Here is a 24,452-nt window from a genome sequence, read left to right on the forward strand (position 1 = left end):
CCCATTCTTTTCTTTCAATGTGCTTCTTATTGAACTGGTGACCCAATTGTGTTTACCTATTCAGTGTATACCACCACCTTGTGCAACCACAACCAGCAGATATAGCCCTTATTGACAAGAACTCAGGTTGGCTGAAAATGAAGTGGATGGACAGAGAGACCTGCTAATGTAATTTGCATCTGCTTGTCTGTTACTTTAGTCATGAATTTAGTATAGATCTGCTAGCACTTGAGAGAATGGAACTCTGGAAAAGTAAATGTGTTAGAGCAAAAGAGGTGGCAGGCCTGGAGAGCAAACCTGGGCAGATGTTGATGACAGGGAGACATCTGAGGTCAGGGAGGGTGGGCGTAGTCAGTATCAGACAAGTACAAGGGATGTGATAGTCCCATGTTGCTAAGTGGGAGTTACTGTCCCTGGAGGTCAATGTTCCATGTGCACATCTATGATTTCCGAAGTCCTATTTAACTCAAGTCCTTTCCACTGACCACTAATTAACTAATTTCCATCTGTCTAATTGCTTCCTCAAATCTGGCATGTCTAAATTCTGAAAAGTTCTTTTTCCTTTAAAACCTGTATATTAGGGGGATTTTCCTGTCATTGTTGGTGCTTGGTACACATCAGAGTTTCTCGAGGGCAGAACATTGGAGTCATTTTGGCCTTTTTTTCTTTTTACCAGGCATTCAATCTGTCAGCAATCATGCTGGCTCTGCCTTTCAAATGTACCCAGCGTAAAAGAAGAGGCCACCATTACACCAGCCCTACTCTTATCTAAGCACCTTTGCTTCCCAGCTGCTGCTGTGGGCAAATGCTAGGGTCCTTCTTAAAGTCACATATTGAAATTACAAGTTCTAATGGGATGGTAACAGGAGGTGCTAGGAGGCAGAAGAGATTGGGAAGAGATCAGCATGATGGAATGCTCAGAAGAAGAGACAGGAGCACTTGCTTCCTATCCAGCTTCCTGTCTGTGTTCCCTGTCAAGAGAGGTATAAGTGGGTGTCCTCCCTGTCTCTATTCCATGCATCTTTTCATCTCATCTCCAGCATCGTTTGGCCATGTCTGTCTATCTTCCTGGCTATTATATTGACCAGCTTGGGACCCTGCAACACATGTCATAATCTAAGTGGCTTAAAAGGTGGAAATCTGTTTCTCATAGTTCTGAAAGACCGAGACCCACCCATTTACTAGCATGCTCTGATTCTGGGGTCCTGAAAATGACCTTCCTCCTGTGTTTTGTACACAGTGGAAAGACCCCAATAACCCTCCTTTACAAAGGCACCGATCCTTCAGGAGAGCCCACCTCATGACCCAACAACTATTTGCCAATGCCATGCATTTGATGTTTTAAGGTTTCAGCATGCCCATGAATTTTTTTGTGGCAGAATATAAACTTTAAATCCACAACAATTTGCATCTTACCCTTACTGTACTGAAATCTAAGCTCTTTAAGAGCAACACTTCTTCTGTTTCCACAGACACAATGATTAGAATGGGTGCCTGGCAATGAATAATTTGGTTGAAAAAGATGAGCTGGAATACATAATCTCTAAGAACCTATCCAAGCAACTGGGATAGTTTGTTCCCTTGTGGCCAACTCTTGCCTTGAATCCTGGTCTCCCAGGGGTAGAATTCCCTACCTAGGGGAAAACCAGATGCTCTTAGGATATTTTATTTTTATGCTTGTCTGAGACAAATGCCTCCTCACCTGCATACTGCCTGGGATGGCTTCAGGTCAGTTTGCTCAGAGCCATCCGGCTCCGTCTTCTCATCTCTTATGGTCTCTCCTTCTGGTCTGGGTCTTAACTTCTTATTTTCCCATTAAACAAAAGCACTGCTAGTCCCCACTTACTACTCAGCTTCTGCGGTGGTGATGCATTGGTCCTAGCTCTGCCTGGGCACAGCTTTGAATGATTTTTGTTTTTATGTCTGGTGGGCCTGCTTTGCAGACCCTAAAATAATGATTCTTCCTAAAGTTGTGAGAGGCAGCATAGATATCTGAACATCAGTGGGCAGAAGTGGCTTCAAAACAACTAAGAGAATCCCAGGCATCATCCCATGCCTGTGTCTGTGTCATCCCTCCTACCCCCATTGGCCTAATAGGTTGGGATGTCCAAAGCACATACTGGGACACAAAGGCCTGAACTCAGCATTACAGTATCAGAAGGTTTCCCTACGGAGGGTTAGGCGAGGGGTGGAGGTATCTGTGAGGGTCTGTGACTCCAAATCTTGCCTTTCCAGTGCATTCTGAAGGCACTGTCCTTAGGCTGCCTTAGGCCTGCTAGATTGCTGAGGATCTTGAGTTCTTGGATGTAAGGCCATTGTCAGGGCTCTGACTGTTGACCTTGTCAGATAGAAGCCTGGAGAAGCACCCACGACTGTGGAAATTGGAACTTGTTCCTGGACTATTTCACAATACCTTTCTCCAGGAAAGGAAAAAAAATAGGCCTTATTCTTTTTTGCTTGCAGTGTTATATAACCCAACCTTTCTCCTGCTTCTCCTGCTGGTTCCAACGCTGTTCTTTTTCTTTTCTTTTTCTTTTCTCTAAGTAAATAGTGTATACACACACACACACACACACACACACACACACACACACACACTGCACACACTGGCCTGGCCTGCCTTCTCCACTTCTGTGCTTTTGAGGAACTGGCCACTCTGTTGAGTGTCCAGTGGTGCCCACAGCTGGACACTAGCCAGAGCTTCATTTATGCATCTTCCTTAGAGTATGGATTCTACCAGGAGTCCTATTAATCCTCTCAGTGACTAGAAAGCCAGGTTCCACCTGTAGTTACCACCATGGCTTTGAAACACTTGTTTACCATTTGAAGCCTTTCATTGTTGTTTAAGTGTTGTCTCCTAAGGGCAGAGCCTTGCACAAGGCACTGGAAAGGGCAAAGTCTGGAGTCACAGACCCTCACATATACCTCCACCCCTCGCCTAACCCTCCATAGGGAAACCTTCTGATACTGTAATGCTGACTTCAGGCCTTTGTGTTCTAGTTTGTGCTTTGGACATCCCATCAACAATCTTCCCCCACCCAGGCAACTCTTTTATAGCCTGGCCACGCCTTCTTCCTTCTCCTTTTTACTTCCCGTGTGCTTCTATGGGAGAAAGTAGATAATGTCATTGATTTTCCAAGAACTACTCTCACATCTCTGTTTCCTCTGATATGATGTTTTCCTGGTGTGATCAGGAGGGACATATTGGCTCGGCATGTGGTGCGCACCTGAATCTAGGTGCTCGTGAGGTTTTTACAAATTGTGAAGAAACAGCATACATGATCATGACTTTCATTTAAAGTGACAGAGTCATTCATATGGTCCTCAACTTTGTGGAGGCTTCAGGGAAGATCTGACGAAGTCTCCAGACTCTTCCTTCAGATAAATGTGTGTATTTATGTGCCCAAAGTTCAGGTAGGATTTTAGGGGTTCCAAGTGCCCTGGAACAACCCATGTGGGTGTTTGTCTTGGAGGGTGGGTAGAGTGAACCAGGAGAGTACAGGCTGGTTTTTTCAAACAGAGGTGGCATTATGTAATAATCAGTTTAGTTGAGAGAAAAATGACATATTCATACACAAAGGCCCTTATTGTTATATATTTTATGCACATTTACCACATAGGATTATTTAGTAATCTAAATCCTTGCTCTTTATTTCCCAATTATACTTATTACTGTGAAACTTGGATGTTATATGCTAGCTCTAATGTAACTTTCTAATTTTCTTGTGTACTTGTTGTGTATGTGTTTGTGTGAACATAGGTACATTATTTGATTGCTTTCCATGTAGTTTTTTTGTAACAGAGTTTGTCTTGCCTATTTTCCTATTGCTGTGAAGAGACACCATGACCAAAAGTGAGCATTTAATTGGGGCCTTGCTTATAGTCTTAGAAGGTGACTATAGCCATCATGTCAGGGAAGTATGACGGCAGGCAAGCAGGCATGGTGCTGCAGTAGTATTTGAGAGCTTATGTCTGATCCAAAGGCATGAGGCAGAGAGCTAGAGATTGGGTCTGTCACAGATTTTTCAAATATCCTCAAAGCTACCACCAGTGACACACCAAGGCCACAGCCCCTCTAACAAGGTCACACCTCCTCCAACAAGGCCACACCTCTTTCAAGGCCACACCCCCAATCCTGCTTAAATAATTCCACCAACTAGGAACTAAGCATTCAAATGTGTGAGCTTTTCCAGGCTATTCTCTTTGAAATCACCACAGGGTCTCATTGAACCTGATTCAGCTCTGCTGGCCAGTGAGCTGGAGTGATCTGATCTGTCTGTGACTGCCTCCCCCAACTGGGCTTACAGGCACATGTTGTCATGCTTAACTTTTTATGTGGGTGCTAAGGATGCGAACTTGGATCCTCACGCTTATCAGCAAGTGCTTTGCCGGTGGAGTCATTTCTCCAGATCCTATCTAGCTAATTTCATTCTCTCAGAATTCACTAGTGCTGTTGGGCCAAGAGTGTCTACACTGATGACAGTCATAGTCATTAACGTGGGTAGGACTCTCCTGTTGCCAGATTGTAGGGCAGAGCACTTCCAGCAGAGCAGATTCTTCAGTCCATTTCCCATCTGGTTCTCAGTTCCTAGCAAGGCTTCCCTTTGCTCTTGATGGTGGAGATATATATATATATATCCCCCAGAAAAAAGCATCCATTTTTTTCCCTGAGATTCTGCCATTTGAGCAGTTGATCCTAGCTCTATGTAAAAGCTCTGTGCTGCATTTAAAAATAATTTCCTTATGACTGTAGCTCCTTGTCCTTGGGTGCAATTGGTGACTTTTTTTTCACCAGAAGTTAGTTGATGAAAAGAAACTGTTGTAAGGGCCACCCATCTCTGTTGTTTTAATAAGCAAATAATTTTATTAATTCTTTTAGAAGTTTTTACAACTTGATTGGTAAATTTTACCCCCAATTCTTTTTCTTATCTCCTTCCCCATCTCCCAATCCACTAACTCCATGTCCTTAATTTTTTTTTAAATAACCTATTGAGTTCACTGTGCTCTTCATATACTTCTTGATATAGGTCCATCCACTGGAGTATGGTCAGCCTACTAGGAGCCACACCCTTAAGGAAATCTGACCTTTTCTCCCCCAGAGGCTGTCCACTATCCCACAGCTCCTCCATTAGAGGTGGAAACCATGTGAATCCCTTCCCATCCCATGCTACGGTGTTAGCTGGCTTGATCTTGTGTAGGCAGCCCCAGAGCTCAGGGACGCAGTTGTTCTGTTAGGCTTATAAGAGGGTGCGTTTTAGTTCTGGTCTCCCTTGACTTCTGGCTCTTACAATCTTTCTGTTCCAGTCTTCTCTGAGGGCTTGGGGGAGATTGTTGTTCTAGCTATTCCGTTTGTGGCTGAGCACTCCAAAGATGCTCGCTCTCTGCCCTTGGATCAGTTGTGGGTTTCCGTGATAACTGCCGTTCTCTGGACAAAGAGATTTCTCTGATGAAGACTGAGAGCTGCACTACTCCATAGAGAGACACTAATTTATTTAGAAGGCACCTTGTTACCAGGTCCACTAAGTATCATACTATTAGTAAGTTCAGCCGTGGGGCTCATGAACTCCCCAGCCTTGGGTTCTTGGCCAGACTTACAGCAACAAGCATGAGTTTCCTTCACCCTTCTCTGACTTGTAGTTTGACCTTGCCTTCCACAGAAAAGTCTGTGAAGTCTGTGTTTGTGTATCTGGAAACTGGAAAGGGTGGGGTTTAGAGAGAGGGTTTGGGAAGGTCAGTGGATGTCTTAAGAAAACTTTGCATTTATTTATTTAATGTGCACATATGTTTGCATGTGTGGAAGTCAGAGGACAGTTTGCTGGAATTTGTTCTCTTCTTCATCATGTGGGATCTGGAGTTTGTACCCAGGTCATCAGGCATGGGAGCAAACATCTTTACCCACTGAGCCATCTCACTGGGCCCCTAGAGCGATTTTTGAGTAGAGTGTACACTGTTTTTACTGTAAATCACCACATATGTGATTCTACAAACATGAAAGCCCACGAATCTTAACAGAAAACTTTGCATAATAATTTCCTGGTAGGGGTTTTTGTTGGTTGCTTGATTCATACTTTTCCTGTGTGGTGAAGTCTTTCTACTAATGGCTTAATGTTGACTTGAATCAGATCATTTCTAAAGTATTTACAAGCTATTTTCTGAAAGAAGACAGCTCCCACCCCATTTCTGCCCATTGAGGACGTCTTTACCCTTAGAAGCTTCAGTTAGAGCTTTAATGTTGAGGGAAGGGAGTAGCCTCCTTGGATGTTGGCCACACCATCGTGATGTTGCCAACCCCATCCCATCCCTGTACACTGCAAATACAACTGCTGGGTTTTGTGTCTCCTATGACAGCACGTGAAGTACAGAAGAAGATGTCCTCAGCCTCCTAATGATAAGTTACCGCAGAACGTCAGATCTATGTGAGTGTGAGATCTATGTGAGTGTGGCAAATGGAGTGAGGTAGTTGTGGGTCCAGGGTCCAATGCCCGCTAATCTCTGCTGACTGATTTTTCTCTGCCCATTGATAACTTCACTTAACTAGGAGTCTTTGCTTCCTGTGTCTTCTACTGTACTACCCCAAGATGTCCTTGCAGAGGCCCACTACCCTGTCGAAGCTTAAAAATTCATATTCCTGAGAGCCCCCTGTAGTTGGCTATTATGTTCATTAATTTTCTTGTTGCCATGATAGAATACATGAGATAAAAATTTCATGTAGAAAAGACTTATGTTGGTTTATGGTTTGAATGGTTCCAGTCCATCAAGAGGACAAGGTTTGGTGGAGTTCACTGCCACAGGACCAAGAGGCTAGAATTCCTCACACACTGGAGTTCGAGAAGCAGGCCAGAATTACGACTTAGCTATAACCAACAGGCTTAGATTCCAGCTGCCTGCATTCCCTAATCACATCCCACTTTTAAGAGGTTTACAATCTCCCTAAAGAGAGCCACTGGCTGAGAACTACACATGGGAGAATATTTCACATTCAAACCGCAGTACTAACAATCAATTCTGATGTCTTAGATCCAGTGCAAGATCACTGGTCAAGCAGATGCCTAATAGTTACTCAATTAACAATTAGAGGCAGGAGATAGGAAGATACCAGGCAACAGGAGCTATGGACTGGACAATTTCTTTACCGAAGTGGCTGGGTAAGTGGTCAGGGACTGTTTGCTATCTCCAGGTAGGAGATCTCAATTTGAGTTTCTCTTTATAAGGAGAACCAGAAATTCATGGCTACTTTCTCCAGTGTGGTGGAATTGAGAGAGCCTTTGAGCCGTGCTCAGTGGAAGCATGGTTAATAAAGACAAATGGAGAATTGGGGCAATTACCTATATATTTGAGTCTCAAGATCTGCTATCATCTGGGGTTTTGTACAAAAACACACACTCCAAATAAAAAAAATATTTTAGCCTGAATCACCCGTATCATAGCAAGATTTTACTTGAATGACCCAGACAGACTACATCAATTTTCTGCTTTCCTTTGCTGTGGAAACTGGGCTGTTAGTGGTTACTTTGGAAATAAAAGAATGTATCAAAGAAAAAAACCCAAAAAACAAAATACAAAAACCAAGGTTGTAACCTAGAAAAACTTCTAGAATTCCATCGTTTGGTGTTTCTTAATAAAGTGAATCACATGAAGAGGGGTCGCATAGGCTGGGCCTCTCTTATTATTGATAAGGATGTAGCAGATGGCATGCTCTTGATGAAAGGTTATTTTACATGTGGAAGTACACATGTGCGGAAATGAGGGAGACACCCCGCTTCACTTGGAATGGTCCTGAAGATTTGATTGGTTCTGTATTTGTTTCAATTGTACCACCGTCCACTTCTTCAGTTAAATTGTCCTCTGTTATTCATCATTCAGTTAGTCTAATACTGTTAAATACAGTCTAATTAGACGTTTTTCCATCAAAGGAGAGTTTTGCCCCATGAAAAAGCACAGAATATTTTAAAACAATGTTTTTTTGGTCTTGGCAAACATCTACCTACCTACCTACCTACCTACCTACCTACCTACCTACCTACCTATCAGTCTCTCTCTCTCTCTCTCTCTCTCTCTCTCTCTCTCTCTCTCTCTCATCTGTAGTGAACTCATGCGAAAGCTAAACTGCGGAACGACTCCAGTACAACACACACCTCCATGTTTGTTGCCTGGGTGCGGTTCTGTGTGTCCTCAGAAGTTGCAGCAGAGGTCTATGGCATGGAGGCTTGACTTGGATCCCTGAGTTTGAATACCGGCTCTAGCCAGTGTATGTAATCTCAGCATCCCATAGCTTCCTTGCCAGTCAGTAGCACCTGGCTTCGTGTTCGTGGGTTGTAAAGTGCTTCGAGCACCTGTCCTGACACCATAGACACCTGCATTCATCTGGAAGACATTTTCTGGTGTTTTCATTCTTTCCCACTTAAGAAAGCATAGTATAGAATGCAAAGGGGGGCATTATAACTGTCCCTTAGGGACACACTGTCTCAGATACATTTTTATATTACACATGTGTATTTGCAAAGAAAAGGGCATAGAGACAGGGGAGAAGGCTCAGTGGATAAGACTGCTTGTTCTGAAGGCATGAGGTCTTGAGTTTGAAACTCTGGCATTGTGTAAAGATGCGGGGCATGGCTATGTGTGGCTGCAATGCCGGCCAACCTACACATTCCATTTCTCTCTGTCTCTGTCTCTGTCTCTGTCTCTCTCTGTCTCTCTGTCTCTCTCTCTCTCTTTCTCTCTCTCTGTGTGTGTGTGTGTGTGTGTGTGCACGCGTACTCGCATGTGATAGGTGGATCCCAAGAGCTCACTGGCCGAGTAGCCCAGCCAGCTTCCCATTCCCTGTCTCAAGGAAACGCTGTGGAGAGCAACAGAGAAGCACACCAGTGTCTTGCTTTGGCCTCTGCATCATGGACAGAGGTGTGTGCTTCCCTGTGTCTGTCCACTTATTCATATGCATCCCCTCCACAACAAAGCAATACTCGACACTTGCTTCTGAGTCTGATGGATGTTCTATTTAGAGAACTCCTGCCTTAGGTAATTTTCTTCTCTGGATTGATGTGTACAACTGATTCTAACAGGTAGCTAAATGCTATTTGAAAGCATGATTCATCCAACCTGGCAAATCAAATAACAGAGGGATTCAATTAATTTAGAGGGAAAAAAACCACTTGGCTTTTAAAATGTTTGAACTATTCAAAACATTTTGTTGACTCACTTACCTCTCACAGGAAATCATAATAAAAACAATAAAGCCAGGGCCATCTTTGCCATGCTGAGGCTATAAGATTATTCCTTCTATAAATGAGTCTTATTAAGTTTAATGTTCTTTAATTTGAAATAAAACATTTCAGACAAGAAGTAAAACGCATCCCACTCTGTGAGGTCTGGGGGAATTAAATTCAGACACATTTGTGTATTTGAATTATTTTGAGGCCAAACTCACTAGGGTATAGAAAACCGAAGACAACTACGACAATTTATTATAATGAATGTGTAGATCATCAGTCATGAGACATTTGGAGTCTTTTCTTTTCCCAGCCAGTTCTGAGATGCTTTTCTTACCCAGCATGCACCAGTGTTCATGCATAGGGATTGAGACAGTGACCAGAGGGGTCTCTTCTGGTCTTTTGCCTGCTACCATTCTTATTTCCAGAAAAGCATTCTTTCTCAGACTTATAGAATAGGAGAAAAAAACCACAACAAGACATTAAAACAACAACCCAGCATTTAAAGCACATGTTACATAAAACACAACAGATTTTATGAGCTATTAAAATTTCAAAAGGTCTAAAAATATTAAGGGTCTGTGGATCAGAGGTAATGTGTTTGGTTAGCACATCAAAGTTTTGGGCCTATCCCTAGTACCAAAAAGGAAAATAAATTTAATATATTTTTAATCTCAGATTATTACTTCAGAGAATTTGTCTCTGAGTTTAAAAAAAAAAGAAAAGAGAAACAAACAAAATAAGTTTTTAAAAAGTCAGTCATATTGGCTAATGCCTGTAATTTTAGCATTTAGGGATCCTGAGAGTTTAAGGCTCTGAACTGCAGAGTGAGACCTTGTCTCAACAAAACAAAACAGAACAAAACAAAACAAAATGCAAGATTAAATCCCCAAAGCAAACAGGACTTGTAAATCACATCAGGAAATGTCAAGCAGTTTATAGAAGGCTCATACACCTGAAGGATTTCAGAGTTAGCTCGGGCTAAGCTGGTGCAAGTTTCCAAAATCAGGAACACCATTAATCAGTGACAAGAATTGCTGAGCGACTGGCTTAGCTCTTTGAGTCAATGAGTGAAAGAGAAACTCTGAGAAGCGCTCACCTTAGAAACACCCTTATTACCCTTAGCTAATTTTGGGTGAGGAAAATTTGTGTGCAGAAAGAACGCTTTCTTATTTTATTTTTCCAAGTCAACATGCTCGTCTAGACTTTGAGCTTTATTGCAAGGAAAGAGAAAATGGGTTGGATCACCTTTAAAAAAAAAAAAAGTCTCAGCTAGCTTCACCAGAAGCTTGTCCCTCTGCAAACATCTATCTGTAGGCAAACGCTGAGAAAGTTGGAATCAGGCCTGGCTGGAGAGAGGAAAGCCACCCCCTCCCCTATTATCCGGAGCAGAGTTTCCAATCCCAGTCAAGTGGTGGTGCTAGCTCTTTGCTTCCGAGTCTGCATTTCCTAATTTCATGGTCATAACAGCCTCCGAACGGATTCTACCAAAACCGAAAACACAAGGCTCCATGCTCAGCAGCCCTGTGACGCCAGGAGAGGCCAATGCCCCCTCCTCTGCCATTGTCTAGCCTAAGAAGGCAGTCTCTGGGCGACATTCTTCTAAAGCAGGTACTTCTATTTATCTCCATTTCTTTACAATTTCCCCCCCTTTCGGCTATAATGTGCTACTGTGTGCAATCAGGATGGAGTCTCAGAGTTCACTTCTGTGAAAATATGCCCATTTTTCTCTCGCTCATTGCTCCAGGGATATTTTATAAAGTTTCTGGCAACCGTTATCATGTTAAACCTGACCTTGGTCCCATGGAAATTCACTCTGGGAGCTACATTCAGCTGAGTCAGACACAGTTATCTGTTCGTAGTGCAGCACTGACAGGCTCTCTCTGCCTGCCTCAGATCGCGTGTATTTATTGGTCCCAGGTCGAGCTATGGGGGATTCTGTATGGTTGAAACGTGCGCGAGTTTAAAAAAGTTCCTGCTCAGACTTCCCTCTGTACTCGTCTCAACATGACCTCGTTTCTTAATCTTCGGTGCCGTGAGCTTATGTGAGCTTGATCTAAGCGACTGCAAAAAGCCATCATCTGTTTTCCTGAATAGGCAAACGAGTTTTCTGAAAAGCTACGCAATCTAGTAATGCATCTTGTCTTGAAGTTGCCCTACAATTGTAGGCAAGTTCTGAGCCCTGTGGGTTTGGGTTTGGTTCTCTCTAACCTGAAAATAACCATGGGAAACTGCTTTTTTTTTTTTTTTTTTTTTTTGAGGCAAGGTGGTATGCGGGTTAAGGACGGTGCCACAGAGCGAGTGCCACTTGTCGGTGACGTGGTAGTTACAAAAGGCAGAAAAGGATACTTTCATTTTGGCCACAGGAAAGCCACCCGTTTCCTGTAGTGGAAAGTCTCATGCTTGACCAAGAAGTTGCCAGTGTTTGTTCTCTCTGACTTGCCCAAAAAAGTCTAGCTGGTTAAAATTTATTTTAATTTTTTTAAACCTAATGTAAGGGTTGGGTTTTATTAAGATGATGTTCAATCGTGACATGCGGTACCACTCAAGGGTGCCAGATGTTTTAAAATTAGCTTCTTGGGCCAAATCTAATAGATTTACAGAGCACCTCCACCCACAAGGTTTATGGGAAATGTATTTGGTTTTGAATTTGAAACAATAATGTATGCAGAGAGGACGGATGTTGGAGTACCAATTTAAAGTATTTGAACTTTTTTTTTTTTTAACAAAGTCAGTAGGGTGGGAACCTCTGTCATCTCAGGGATCGGAAACCTATTTATATTCATTAAAATTCTTTCCTGTTTCTCAAAAAAAAAAAGGCGGCAAATGTTTGCCCACATTTTGTCAATAGCCCCTGAAGGCCCATTCTAGGCCCTGTACAGCTGTAATGCTATAGAGGTTGGATCCAGTCTTGTAGCGACTGGTGGATTTTTGTCATAGAAATTAGAAGTAACACTGACATAGAGATGAGAGACAAGGCAACCAGGAAAATTGGCAAAATATTGAGTGTGAATGCCAGGGTTATATTCATGAGTGGGAGGTGCTGTTTTGACACGTGAAGGTTGTTGTTCAGTTTGGTTGCCCACGACAGTAAAGGAAGAGAATAAGACAACTTGCTTTCCTTCAGCCTTTCACTCAGTTTAGGACTTAGAACCACTTGCTTCTCGTCGTCCTCAGACATACAAACTCCTAAGCCCGTAGACATCCCACCAGATGCCTGCTGTGTGTGCTAACACAGGTGGTTATCTCTGCCTGTCTCTGTACTTTTGGTCCACTTGGTCAGAATGTGTGCTTGAGATGAGGCCACAGTTGAGCTGAAGTTTGTTCCATGGGTACAGGGAGGCTGTAGAGAAAAACAGACAAGAGAGACCACCATGCCTCTGTTCTGCTAAAACATGTAGGAGGTGTGATCCTGTCCATCCACCTCTGCCTGGGTTGACTGGCTGTTGTTTACTGAGAAAGTGATACCACCTATGAGGTTCCTGCAAAGAGCCTAACAAAGTGTGTGTGTGTGTGTGTGTGTGTGTGTGTGTGCATGAGGTATATGTGTGTAGGGGCATGTGTGTTCCACAGTGAACATGTGGAGGTCAGAGGACATTTTGTGGAGTCACTTCTCTGCCATCTTCTCATGGGCTCTGGGGATTGAACTCAGGACACCAGGCTTGCTCAGCAAGTACTTTACCCCTGAGCCATCTCACTGAACCCCCTGATGCTCTTTTTAAAGGTAAGCACTTTACAGGTAACTTTTGCTAAAGATAGTTATGATAGCTGTGATTTCTGTCTCTCTAGCAACATTTCAATAGTCTTCTTCTACATCAGCCTAGGTTAGCCTAGTTAGGGTTCTGGTTAGCAAAACTTCATGCATGACTTTCTAGGGTGTGTGTGTGTGTGTGTGTGTGTGTGTGTGTGTGTGTGTGTAGACAGCCTCCAGCCGTGTGATGAAGCTTGCATGTGAGCTGCGGGTGGTGATGGGATGTTAGACAAAGTGTCATGTCTTCCTTGCGGTGTCAACCTCCTTGTGAGATGTTCTGTGGTGTGAGATGCGTGCGATGTAGGAGAAGCACTTTCTTTCCTGGTGCAAAAAAAAAAAAAAAAATCAAGAGTCTTGTTGGTGACACAGCCGCCACTCCATTATCTCAACTACAGTTTTCAGGAGTGTAATCTGGCTTACCCTCTCACACTCACCAGTTCTCAACCCTTTGGGGGAGGGGTCTCCCTGTGGAGAGTGGATGTGGATATGGCACTGCTGTCGTGAAGAGGATCACAGGACCTTCTTGCTACTGCTCATCACAAGGAGATGGGTGGGTGGGAAGGAGAGGACAATCATAGGGGAAGCCTCAAGTTGTCCAAGGATTGTCAATATGCGAAGTGGTTGGTGGCCCTGGTAACTGTCCTTCTCTGGAGTGGTGGCATTCCAGTTTTTTGTTTTGTTTTGTTTTGTTTTAAGATTTCTTATTCCTTGGTTCTTGTCAAAGCATTTGGCATTTGCTTAGGTGGCCATCAGCTGAACTCTCTAAATGGATCTCCTTCCCCACTTCCTTCAGAAGAGCCTCCCTGGTCCTTCTGCATTGGGGGCCTACAGGCTTGAGACCCTTTCTATCTCTGCTTCTCACTGGGAGAGTTCCTTTGATGATTGTGATAAGGAAATCCACAAGGGATTTTAAGTTTCTCTGCAAGATGGCATTCATCCTTTGACCTCTGAGCTTTATTTGCTACAATCAGTCATTCATTAGGACTTGCTTTATTATCAAACCTTACAAAGAAAGGGAACTTAGTAAAGCTGGTCACGTTGTGTAGTCCGTAATCCATTTCTGCATCTTTGTGTATAAAGCTATGCAACACTCGCACATCCTTTTCCAATAAGAGACACTGGGAATCCCATTTGCAAGAACTCTTGCTACTGGATATTTTGGCATCCAATTTATTCAGAAAAGAATGTAGTTCTGTTTGGCTTACTTACTAAATTCTTAATTTTGTCCAGGAATGAGAACATTGCAAAGCCCAACTGTGGCCCATTAAGGTCTGTTCTAAAGGGTCTGCTGCAGACCCTATTGGAAGTGCCCTAGGTGCCCACAGTGGGTTTTTGCTTAGGGTTGCATTGTGGTATGAAGAGGCTGGTACTCATCCACATTAAATATGCAACAGATGCCTTTGATTGAACACGATGCAGTCTTGGTGCTCTAGATGACTTTTATTATCAGAAGTGGAGAGTTGGGCACATAGTATGATGTGTCATCAATACAGAATAACCATGACATATGCTAATTTAGTAGAAAGCAATGTGTACTTCATAGAGATGAGAGCCATGGTACGGACACACAGGAAAGTCACTGCTGATTGGCATGGGGGACTTTGGGACAGGAAATGACACTTGGCCTTGACCCAAGAAGGATGGGTATGCTGCCCTGGGAAGATGTTAGGGGGTAAAAGATGCTATTCCAAGGTAAGGGACAATCACCTTGGGGGATCAGGAGTTGATCTGATAGGAAGATAAGTAGGAAGTATGCAGGGAGGTATTAGCAGTGAATTAGGACCGTGAAGTTAAATGTCATTTTAAGGACCTTGGACTTCATATTGGAGGCATTAAAGATTTTGGTGTGAGGTTGCAATGAAATGAGGTTTCCTTCTCTTTGGAAATAGATTAAGGTTTTTAGTTGAAGAGTTAGCACATCAATTTGGAGATGATTGGACTAGCTTAGGAGAGGTGAATTGCTAATTTAAAAGGAACAACTTAAATTGGGCAATTTAGCAAATCTTTTAAGACCCACTTTCTGAATTATGATTATTTATGGGGGCTAAAGACTTAGTCTCAAAAATGGCCAGTAGAGAGAGGCATGGGATGGGAGTCAAAAGATATTACTGTAAAGCGAGCCAGGTGGTGCAAGCCTTCAATCCCAGCTACTCAGGAAGCTGAGGCAGGAGATTCACTATTGGAAGGTCTACAGGGGTTATATGGTGAGATCAATACCAGCTTTGAAACTTGAAACTAATCCCCTTCTCGAAAGAGTCAGTTAGGAAAGGGTGAGGGATGTGACTCAGTATTAGAGAGCTTACTTAGAATATGCAAGATCCTGTGTTTATTTTCCAGCAATGAACAGACAGAAGACAGACAGACAGACAGACAGGCGTATGCTGAGTATTTTGCTATTTTTATAATTCAAAGATGGGTCTAGCAAGTAGCTGCCAAATGGCTGCTAGAAGGTTCCATTCAGGGATCACTAGGGACTAAACAGCACACTTTATATGCAAAATGCTTTTCTCCCTGGGGTATTTTTATAGCAAAATAATCTTATTTGGATAGAATATAGATTCATAAGAAAACAGCTCCTATTTGTATGACATGGAAACTGCTGAAATTATTGGTAATTTATACATACTTGTCAACCATGTACTCCAACATGCACTTTACACTGTGTACTCAAGCAGCCCTTTGACTTTGGAGGCCCAATTCCCTAGCAAGTAAGTGAAGGCATGGCACACCGGGTATGACCCCAACGTTGGTAGCAAATCCTGCTTCTGTACCTCCTGTCTTCAGCAACCTCCGTTTGGAATAGTGAGTCAAGACATTAGCATATGCACAATTAAGCCCATAGGTGCCAGTCTGGGAGTACAAGATGACTGATGTCATTGGAGGCTCTCTTAGGGAAGTCACTGAGTCCAGTGACTGGAGGTCCAAAGAAAAGGGGTGGAAGGAGGGTGTGCTTTTTCCCTTTCTCTTTTATCTTGTCCTTTAAAGGAGTAAGGTATGGTAAAATGTTACGGTGACAGCTGTAGAAGAAAATGCTTGTCTACTGGGGACAGGGATTGCACAGTCAGTAATCTCACTTCAGTTACAATGAATCTCAAAGGCTGCTGAGTGTCCCAGATTTCCTGTTTTGAGCAGAGAAGTACAGGGAGAGGGTGACAGGGTGTTACTCTGCTAGAGGGACATTGCTCATGTTGCTTTGGTGTCCTTCCCTCTGGTTCATTTTCAAAATTCACCAATCGAGGGAAGGGCTGCTTCAAATTTAGTGTGCAACAAAAACAAAAAAGATTCATAGAAAAATGTTTTCTAGGAAAGGCAAAAACCAGAAACCAAGAGTCAGCTCACTGTCGTGCTCCAGTTGCATAAGTAGGGTTCAAGTGCTGAGAATTAATCACTGAGGACAGTTCACAAATTATTTGTGCTCCGATGAGACAGGCCCTCAATCTCCTTCCTTCTCACCCTCTGGACTCGGTCCATCTCACTCCTTCCTCAGCGTTTAGAGTAGAAAGGACATTTAAACGTGCCAATTTTCTCCTTGTGGGAAGCCTAGCTCGTATGTTGAGCAAGGAAAGAAATTTATGTTGTTACACAGAAGAAGGCTGGGGATTTTGCAAGGCCTTAATTTGTTCATAGGGAGCGTTGTCGTCTACTGTCATTTATGTTCGAGACTAGAACACACCGAGCAGGTATAAAAAGTATAAAAGAATAGCTAACAGCCTGCACTTGACTTCTTCGTCCAGTTCTTCTGTTCAAAATTTATTGTCTTTTAAAAAAAGTATCAAACCTATTCTCAGAGGAGAGGTATTTTCTGTGACCACAAGGAAACATCTGTGAGGTCGAACCTTAGAGCAAAGAGCCAGTCAGAACATTTAGCAAGTGAGGCTTAGACTTCAGGAGAACAGAGTTAATCAAGGAAACGCTTAAAGCTATGAAGAAAGCAAATCAGAAAAGTTTCTTATCGCTGGCAAGCTGAGGCCCCGAGTTCATATTAATTAAGACATGTCAGAATCCACAATGAATCAAGTAGGGAGTGTCGTATTCTGGTAACTTTGGAAGCTGGTGTCAGTCCCGACGGCCAGGATTTATAGTAGATTATATAATGGAATCCTGATTTCTAAGACATCAAAGGAAAATTCTGGCTCTCTCCTCGTGCATTCTCTTAGGTCAAGCCTACCCAGCAACAAGCCAAGTGGAGGGTTGAGCAGGCAGGAGAGACGGCCAAACCTGATAATGCATAACCAGAAAGTCTCTGTGAAGGAAAAGAAACTGTGGACTGAAGTGGGGTAAAGAATGCGGGGCAACTTGGTCAATGTCCACAGTCCAGCTTTGCTGAATGGCAGCCAATCGCTTGCTTCGGGTAATTATTTAGAACCTGTTGCAAACACTGGGGCAGAAATGAAGTTTATCACTAAAGTGGTTGCATGTTTGTGCAAATTTTCTCCGTTACCAGTATCATCTGCGATTGTGTCTAATTCTGAGTATCTCCAGGGAGGGGATTTCACTCTCTTACATGTGTGGGCAGAAGTGGTGGAGGAAGCCTGTACCATCTGAAGTAACACCCGGGAGAGGTTTTTTTCACGTTTCTCCCCTCCAACATACATACATTCCCCACTGAAAAGGCTGATGCTTTCTATCAATTGGGGTTCATTGAATTTATATGTCTGTATCATCTTAATTTTAGTAGAACACAAGAAAGTATATCAGCCTGTAGAATAGGGTTTGAAGTACTTTAGTTCACACACACACACACACACAGACACAAACACACAGAGACACAGACATAGACACACACACAGACATAGACACACACACAGACATAGACACACACACAGACATAGACACACACACACACACACACACACACATACACACACACTGGCAGAATCAATGTGGTGTTTTTTTCTCTTCTGTTGACTTCGGAAACCACAAACTACTTAATTTGAGCAGGTGTTTCCCAGCCCAAAATTATAGCCTTCAACCCATTGTTCTTTGTAAACCTGTCAGTGTGGATTCATTCTCTATTAGATTTTTCCACTTGTGTTCTCTCTCTCTCTCTCTCTCTCTCTCTCTCTCTCTCTCTCTCTCTCTCTCTCTGGATTTTCAAGACAGGGTTTCTCTGTGTAGCTCTAACTCTCTTGGAACTCACTCTGTAGACAAGGCTGGCCTCGAACTCACAGAGACCCAACTGTCTTTACTTCAGAGCACTTTGATTAAAGGCATGTGCCATCACCACCCTCACCCTCACCTGTTCTTTAATTTGAGAAAAAGTTTGTAAAAAAGATTCACTGTTTCTTGTAATTAAAAAATAAAGATATCTTTACACTCTAGACAGATGGACATTACTTATACATTTTCACCATTACACAACACACCACACACACACACACACACACACACACACACACACATACACACACACACGCACGCACACAAGAATCTGGGGCCATTCCCCACCCTCTAACCCCTGAAGCTCAGGTGAGATTTGAAATGGTCCATGGATGTGATCATAACACATTGCACGTGTGCATGAAACTGTCAAAAATAAACAGATTAACATATTTTAAAATTGGAAGCGGTGACCTCTTCACAAGCCTGTGACAACCACGTAAAGGTGCAAACTGTATGCGAAGTGAATTCCTTAACCAATAAGGGTTCTATTTAAGAATGGCCAATGGTTCCTGGTTGCTGCCACTGCAGAGAGCCCGTGGGCAGCACCCCACGAGCGAACCTGAGCCTCCGGACCACAGGTAAGACCAAATTTTCTGCTGCAAGAAAGCTGCCTGGTGAGCTTGGGACACACGGAAGCGGAATTTCTCTAGGACCGGGCACGTTCTGTGTTTACCGGAAGTCCCACACCCGCGGATCCCGGCCCGCAGCAGCTCTCTGCTCCCAGACCCGGTGAGAGAGAGACCCAACCGCCTGATCAGGTGGGCACTCCTGAGGCTGCAGAGCGGAAGAGACCACCAACTCTGCTCACCCCTGCCCACATCCCTGGCCCAAGAGGAAACTGTATAAGGCCTCTGGGCTCCCGTGGGGGAGGGCCCAGGAGCGGCAGGATCCCTGCCTGAGACACCACCGGAACCTGAAAGAAACAGACTGGATAAACAGTTCTCTGCACCCAAATCCCGTGGGAGGGAGAGCTAAACCTTCAGAGAGGCAGACAAGCCTGGGAAACCAGAAGAGACTGCTCCCTGCACACACATCTCGGACGCCAGAGGAAAAAGCCAAAGACCATCTGGAACCCTGGTGCACTGAAGCTCCCGGAAGGGGCGGCACAGGTCTTCCTGGTTGCTGCCGCTGCAGAGAGCCCGTGGGCAGCACCCCACGAGCGAACTTGAGCCTCAGGACCACAGGTAAGACCAAATTTTCTGCTGCAAGAAAGCTGCCTGGTGAACTCAAGACACAGGCCCACAGGAACAGCTGAAGACCTGTAGAGAGGAAAAACTACACGCCCGAAAGCAGAACACTCTGTCCCCATAACTGGCTGAAAGAAAACAGGAAAACAGGTCTACAGCACTCCTGACACACAGGCTTATAGGACAGTCTAGCCACTGTCAGAAATAGCAGAACAAAGTAACACTAGAGATAATCTGATGGCGAGAGGCAAGCACAGGAACCCAAGCAACAGAAACCAAGACTACATGGCACCATCGGAGCCCAATTCTCCCATCAAAACAAACATGGAATATCCAAACACACCAGAAAAGCAAGATCTATTTTCAAAATCATATTTGATCATGATGCTGGAGGACTTCAAGAAAGACGTGAAGAACTCCCTTAGAGAACAAGTAGAAGCCTACAGAGAGGAATCGCAAAAATGCCTGAAAGAATCGCAAAAATCCCTGAAAGAATTCCAGGAAAACATAAATAAACAAGTAGAAGCCCATAGAGAGGAGACACAAAAATCCCTGAAAGAATTCCAGGAAAACATAAATAAACAAGTAGAAGCCCATAGAGAGGAGACACAAAAATCCCTGAAAGAATTCCAGGAAAACACAATCAAACAGTTGAAGGAATTAAAAATGGAAATAGAAGCAATCAAGAAAGAACACATGGAAACGACCCTGGATATAGAAAACCAAAAGAAGAGACAAGGAGCTGTAGATACAAGCTTCACCAACAGAATACAAGAGATGGAAGAGAGAATCTCAGGAGCAGAAGATTCCATAGAAATCATTGACTCAACTGTCAAAGATAATGTAAAGCAGAAAAAGCTACTGGTCCAAAACATACAGGAAATCCAGGACTCAATGAGAAGATCAAACCTAAGGATAATAGGTATAGAAGAGAGTGAAGACTCCCAGCTCAAAGGACCAGTAAATATCTTCAACAAAATCATAGAAGAAAACTTCCCTAACCTAAAAAAAGAGATACCCATAGACATACAAGAAGCCTACAGAACTCCAAATAGATTGGACCAGAAAAGAAACACCTCCTGTCACATAATTGTCAAAACACCAAACGCACAAAATAAAGAAAGAATATTAAAAGCAGTAAGGGAAAAAGGTCAAGTAACATATAAAGGCAGACCTATCAGAATCACACCAGACTTCTCGCCAGAAGCTATGAAGGCCAGAAGATCCTGGACTGATGGCATACAGACCCTAAGAGAACACAAATGCCAGCCCAGGTTACTGTATCCAGCAAAACTCTCAATTAACATTGATGGAGAAACCAAGATATTCCATGACAAAACCAAATTTACACAATATCTTTCTACAAATCCAGCACTACAAAGGATAATAAATGGTAAAGCCCAACATAAGGAGGCAAGCTATACCCTAGAAGAAGCAAGAAACTAATCGTCTTGGCAACAAAACAAAGACAATGAAAGCACACAAACATAACCTCACATCAAATATGAATATAAAGGGAAGCAATAATCACTATTCCTTAATATCTCTCAATATCAATGGCCTCAACTCCCCAATAAAAAGACATAGATTAACAAACTGGATACGCAACGAGGACCCTGCATTCTGCTGCCTACAGGAAACACACCTCAGAGACAAAGACAGACACTACCTCAGAGTGAAAGGCTGGAAAACAACTTTCCAAGCAAATGGTCAGAAGAAGCAAGCTGGAGTAGCCATTCTAATATCAGATAAAATCAATTTCCAACTAAAAGTCATCAAAAAAGATAAGGAAGGACACTTCATATTCATCAAAGGAAAAATCCACCAAGATGAACTCTCAATCCTAAATATCTATGCCCCAAATACAAGGGCACCTACATACGTAAAAGAAACCTTACTAAAGCTCAAAACACACATTGCACCTCACACAATAATAGTGGGAGATTTCAACACACCACTCTCATCAATGGACAGATCATGGAAACAGAAATTAAACAGTGATGTCGACAGACTAAGAGAAGTCATGAGCCAAATGGACTTAACGGATATTTATAGAACATTCTATCCTAAAGCAAAAGGATATACCTTCTTCTCAGCTCCTCATGGTACTTTTTCCAAAATTGACCATATAATTGGTCAAAAAACGGGCCTCAACAGGTACAGAAAGATAGAAATAATCCCATGCGTGCTATCAGACCACCACGGCCTAAAACTGGTCTTCAATAACAATAAGGGAAGAATGCCCACATATACGTGGAAATTGAACAATGCTCTACTCAATGATAACCTGGTCAAGGAAGAAATAAAGAAAGAAATTAAAAACTTTTTAGAATTTAATGAAAATGAAGATACAACATACCCAAACTTATGGGACACAATGAAAGCTGTGCTAAGAGGAAAACTCATAGCGCTGAGTGCCTGCAGAAAGAAACAGGAAAGAGCATATGTCAGCAGCTTGACAGCACACCTAAAAGCTCTAGAACAAAAAGAAGCAAATACACCCAGGAGGAGTAGAAGGCAGGAAATAATCAAACTCAGAGCTGAAATCAACCAAGTAGAAACAAAAAGGACCATACAAATAATCAACAGAACCAAAAGTTGGTTCTTTGAGAAAATCAACAAGATAGATAAACCCTTAGCCAGACTAACGAGAGGACACAGAGAGTGTGTTCAAATGAACAAAATCAGAAATGAAAAGGGAGACATAACTACAGATTCAGAGGAAATTCAAAAAATCATCAGATCTTACTATAAAAACCTATATTCAACAAAATTTGAAAATCTTCAGGAAATGGACAATTTCCTAGACAGATACCAGGTATCGAAGTTAAATCAGGAACAGATAAACCAGTTAAACAACCCCATAACTCCTAAGGAAATAGAAGCAGTCATTAAAGGTCTCCCAACCACAAAGAGCCCAGGTCCAGATGGGTTCAGTGCAGAATTCTATCAAACCTTCATAGAAGACCTCATACCAATATTATCCAAACTATTCCACAAAATTGAAACAGATGGAGCACTACCGAATTCCTTCTACGAAGCCACAATTACTCTTATACCTAAACCACACAAAGACCCAACAAAGAAAGAGAACTTCAGACCAATTTCCCTTATGAATATCGACACAAAATTACTCAATAAAATTCTGGCAAACCGAATTCAAGAGCACATCAAAACAATCATCCACCATGATCAAGTAGGCTTCATCCCAGGCATGCAGGGATGGTTTTATACAGAAAACCATCAATGTAATCCATTATATAAACAAACTGAAAGAACAAAACCACATGATCATTTCATTAGATGCTGAGAAAGCATTTGACAAAATTCAACACCCCTTCATGATAAAAGTCCTGGAAAGAATAGGAATTCAAGGCCCATACCTAAACATAGTAAAAGCCATATACAGCAAACCAGTTGCTAACATTAAACTAAATGGAGAGAAACTTGAAGCAATCCCACTAAAATCAGGGACTAGACAAGGCTGCCCACTCTCTCCCTACTTATTCAATATAGTTCTTGAAGTTCTAGCCAGAGCAATCAGACAACAAAAGGAGATCAAGGGGATACAGATCGGAAAAGAAGAGGTCAAAATATCATTATTTGCAGATGACATGATAGTATATTTAAGTGATCCCAAAAGTTCCACCAGAGAACTACTAAAGCTGATAAACAACTTCAGCAAAGTGGCTGGGTATAAAATTAACTCAAATAAATTAGTAGCCTTCCTCTACACAAAAGAGAAACAAGCCGAGAAAGAAATTAGGGAAACGACACCCTTCATAATAGACCCAAACAATATAAAGTACCTCGGTGTGACTTTAACCAAGCAAGTAAAAGATCTGTACAATAAGAACTTCAAGACTCTGAAGAAAGAAATTGAGGAAGACCTCAGAAGATGGAAAGATCTCCCATGCTCATGGATTGGCAGGATTAATATAGTAAAAATGGCCATTTTACCAAAAGCAATCTACAGATTCAATGCAATCCCCATCAAAATACCAATCCAATTCTTCAAAGAGTTAGAACAATTTGCAAATTCATCTGGAATAACAAAAAACCCAGGATAGCTAAAGCTATCCTCAACAATAAAAGGACTTCAGGGGGAATCACTATCCCTGAACTCAAGCAGTATTACAGAGCAATAGTGACAAAAACTGCATGGTATTGGTACAGAGACAGACAGATAGACCAATGGAATAGAATTGAAGACCCAGAAATGAACCCACACACCTATGGTCACTTGATTTTTGACAAAGGAGCCAAAACCATCCAATGGAAAAAAGATAGCATTTTCAGCAAATGGTGCTGGTTCAACTGGAGGTCAGCATGTAGAAGAATGCAGATCGATCCATGCTTATCACCCTGTACAAAGCTTAAGTCCAAGTGGATCAAGGACCTCCACATCAAACCAGACACACTCAAACTAATAGAAGAAAAACTAGGGAAGCATCTGGAACACATAGGCACTGGAAAAAATTTCCTGAACAAAACACCAATGGCTTATGCTCTAAGATCAAGAATCGACAAATGGGATCTCATAAAACTGCAAAGCTTCTGTAAGGCAAAGGACACGGTGGTTAGGACAAAACGGCAACCAACAGATTGGGAAAAGATCTTTACCAATCCTACAACAGATAGAGGCCTTATATCCAAAATATACAAAGAACTCAAGAAGTTAGACCGCAGGGAAACAAATAACCCTATTAAAAAATGGGGTTCAGAGCTAAACAAAGAATTCACAGCTGAGGAATGCCGAATGGCTGAGAAACACCTAAAGAAATGTTCAACATCTTTAGTCAAAAGGGAAATGCAAATCAAAACAACCCTGAGATTTCACCTCACACCAGTTAGAATGGCTAAGATCAAAAACCCAGGTGACAGCAGATGCTGGCGAGGATGTGGAGAAAGAGGAACACTCCTCCATTGTTGGTGGGATTGCAGACTGGTAAAACCATTCTGGAAATCAGTCTGGAGGTTCCTCAGAAAATTGGACATTGAACTGCCTGAGGATCCAGCTATACCTCTCTTGGGCATATACCCAAAAGATGCCTCAACATATAAAAGAGACACGTGCTCCACTATGTTCATCGCAGCCTTATTTATAATAGCCAGAAAATGGAAAGAACCCAGATGCCCTTCAAC

The 24,452-nt window shown here is 42.6% G+C and overlaps 1 protein-coding gene across 3 annotated transcripts in view; it reads left to right on the top strand.

The window, feature by feature from the left end:
• Positions 1–10,480: 10,480 nt before the first annotated feature.
• Positions 10,481–24,452, top strand: part of Esr1 (estrogen receptor 1) — a 392,546-nt gene continuing 378,574 nt past the window's right edge. For 2 of the 3 annotated variants that reach the window (XM_087622361.1, XM_087622605.1), the window contains exon 1: positions 10,670–10,817. The gene's annotated coding sequence lies outside the window, so the exon portion shown is untranslated. Of the gene's footprint in view, positions 10,818–24,452 lie in introns of all 3 variants that reach the window. The other variant, NM_001433731.1, reaches the window with a different exon arrangement.

This window comes from Rattus norvegicus, chromosome 1 (genome assembly GCF_021556685.1).
Source record: "Rattus norvegicus strain SHRSP/BbbUtx chromosome 1, alternate assembly SHRSP_T2T, whole genome shotgun sequence".
Lineage (NCBI taxonomy): Eukaryota > Metazoa > Chordata > Mammalia > Rodentia > Muridae > Rattus > Rattus norvegicus.